This window comes from Coffea arabica, chromosome 9c, assembly GCF_036785885.1.
Source record: "Coffea arabica cultivar ET-39 chromosome 9c, Coffea Arabica ET-39 HiFi, whole genome shotgun sequence".
Lineage (NCBI taxonomy): Eukaryota > Viridiplantae > Streptophyta > Magnoliopsida > Gentianales > Rubiaceae > Coffea > Coffea arabica.
Genome location: NC_092326.1, coordinates 20,929,312 through 20,932,411, shown reverse-complemented (window position 1 = coordinate 20,932,411; position 3,100 = coordinate 20,929,312). Strand labels below are relative to the sequence as shown.

The window sequence follows — 3,100 nt, the reverse complement described above, 5'->3', positions numbered from 1 at the left end:
GTACATGTTAAATTTGAGGTGCATTATGGATGTGAGATCCTGGATTCCAAATTGTCTCAAATAAATTAAATATGGATATTTATAGTAGCTATTGTGTGAAAAATATATTTTACCATGTGTTTTAATTTTCAAAGAGTATTTTACATACCAAAAGTGAAAAATTTAATTGAATCATTAAAATCCTACTTTCAAAACTAAACCGTTAAGTTTAAATTAAATTCAACCAATTAATATTTTCGTGATTGTATGTGCATCCATGCATGTTTAGTACGGGGGTTTGAGTGATTAGTACCTTGGGTTGGTGGGCTTAAGTTAGTTTTAATTAAACTAAGTAAACCAATGGGTTAATTACATTGGATCAAGTAGAGTTTTAGTGTTGGGCCTTTAAGTTTTAATTTCATTAGAAGCCTAAGCCATAAACCCATTAATTACCCAAGCCCATGACCCATCTCTTGTTTTGCTTTACTATTAATAGACTTAGCTATTAAGTTAGGAGGACATAAGACAAAACAAACAAAGCCAACACCAAGAACAAGCTACCGTGAGCTTGGAGAAGAAGAAAGGCAGCATCGGGTGAGCTAGGAGAAGAGAGAAAAAAAAAAAAAAAAAAAGAAAGGGAACTTTGTTGGAGAGTTGGAGCTCAAGGATACATCTCCTCAAAGAATCGGCCAGCTAGGGGGTATGCTTAAGGATTTGAGGTAAACCAATTTCCTAACTCTTGATTCTTGTGGTAAAACATATGATTGATGATTGGAAGTTGAATCTAACTAGCTAGGAACTGATTTGAACGGCTGGAAATTCATTTGATTGGGTGGAATTTAAATGAACTTCAAGTGTTCCTTTTCTGTCAAGATTTCTGTCCGAAATTAGTCTGAAAATTCGAACATGTTGGGAGCTGATTTGGCCTTAGTCCAAAACATGAAAGTTGTAGGGAATGATGTTTTATAGTTGACTGTAAAATTTCAGCTCAATCAGAGCAATGTAGCCTGTGAAAAGACCAAAATACTCCTACTTCCCTGTATTTATCCGAAACTGATAATCAGCTTCTGTAATTGGATGTTTTGACCAGGAATACTACTGATTTGGTTGTTGATGTCTTCTTAAGACTTATAGCCTTGTGTCTTATCTTTCTAATGGCTTTGGAATTACCTGAATTGGAGTTGTGTGTGCTGAGATATGAGTGAATAAAGCAGGACTGCTAGTTGATTTCTGCAGTGAATTTCAAACTGGAAAATCTGGAGATTTTTTGGTAAATTTGACCTAGTTAGGGTGAGAACTGGACTGAGTGGTCTTCATGAAAGTTGTAGGTCTTTTTCTTAGCTTTTCAACGCCTCTAAGAACGCCTTAAACGGACTTTGGTAGCCTGTGATCTGGCCATTTAAAGGTAGTACGGTTAATTAGCCGATTAGTTGGAACTTGGTTCTGCGAATTGGGAATTTGACTAGGTTACACTGGAATTTCGACTAAGTGGTCTTCATCAAAATTGTAACCCTCTGTCTTAGCTTCGAAATGGTATAAATTACATTCCAATCCGATAAGCGTAGCGTCGGATGTGTCCGTTACGCAAAACCCGTCAAATCTGTCTTTTGTTAAGTTTCATTTCCGCATTTGTTATTAGCTCGATTTCTATACTTGTATTGTTTTGAGCCTATGGAATGGCTATTGAAATGAATTTGTGTTGTGGGTAACCTTGGTTTGATTGAGGAAAAATAATGAAGCCAAAATGGCTGGAAAATTAGGTAAACACAAAGGGCGTGCTGCCCAAATTTTCGCCCGAGGGCTAGGTTTCTATTTGAACTTGTATACTTTTGTTAGGCCAATACCATGATTGGTTTTCCATTTTAAAACATGATTTTTCATCCTTGGGTTCAAACAACCCTCTTCTTACTTGAAAGTCATCTTTACACGTTTTACTCTTAATTAGTCGGGTTTCTTTGTTTCCCTTAAATGTTTTGCTCGATAAACTATAATAATGTTCTCTTGTTCAACCTTAGGTTTCATTGGTGATTAAGGGTAATATCCGGAAGGATATTTTGCACGATATTTTGCATTTCTAGGTGAGTGTTCCTTATTTGATTCTATGGCTTGTTGTTATCATTTGCTAATGTGTTAAGTGCTTTTAATGATTTTCAAAACGAGCTTTCTAGGCGAGTGTGTACTTTATCGCACTCGACCTAAATAACTGTGCAATTTTCAAGGATTTAATGATTGAAATGTTACTTGCGCATGAATGTAAGCCTTTTGGGCTGAACTGGCCATTGCCCCTTGTTACCGGTCGTCTCGAGCCAGAAGCGGACTCGGTCGGGCGATTAGGGACTTGGGGTGAACGTTTGGTATACTCGAGTATTACCCTGTAGGTTGGTGGAGACTGGCCAATGGCCAGGACGGGGGTGAATGAATGAATGAACGAACGAACGAGGGTTTATTGATAAACGAAAAATGCATTTTCAAATGATTGGAGGAATAAGGGGAAATATCAGGAGAACGAATGAACGAATGAACGAATTGCTCCTTGTGAGCCGTATCCTTTTAATGAATGTTACTATTGCTTTCCATTGTAAATGTTTCTTGAATTATTGATACTCCATGTTTAATGTATTGAATTGATTGTTTGATTATCTGTTTGGTACCTCACTGAGCTTTTAGCTCACCCCTTTAGTTTTGTTTTCCTTAACAGGGGACGGCGAGCAGGATGAGAGCATAGACTAGCCTAGTCTAGGTCTTTTGTTTCTTTTGTAATGGTTCTCGCCCTAGTGCTTGGCACGGGCTAGTTGTATGGTGAAGTGAGAACCTTTGTACATTTGATGGTTGTACTTCCTTTTGAGATAGCAATGTATATAAGTTCCACTTTAAGTTTGGATTGCTGCCCTATTTATTCTTGTGATTTGTTCTGGATTTGATTAAAGAACGACTGAGTCCCGGCGAGAGTTGGGCAGGCGGCCCGCCAAACCCTCTGGTACGCCTTAGGGGGAGAAAGAGCTTCATACAGTGCAATTTGGATCGACGAATGGTAACTGTTATTATAGGCGAACTCCACTAACGTCCTATGTTGACCCCAACTACCCTCGAAATCTAGAATACAAGTGCGTAACATATCCTC

At 38.1% G+C, this 3,100-nt stretch overlaps 1 long non-coding RNA gene across 1 annotated transcript; it reads left to right on the top strand.

Moving 5' to 3' along the window:
- Nucleotides 1–211: 211 nt before the first annotated feature.
- On the top strand, nt 212–2,824 carry LOC140013977 (uncharacterized). Its single transcript, XR_011820823.1, has 3 exons — nt 212–698; nt 1,995–2,057; nt 2,678–2,824. It is a non-coding gene; the product is annotated as an uncharacterized lncRNA (long non-coding RNA).
- The last annotated feature ends 276 nt before the right edge of the window (nt 2,825–3,100 follow it).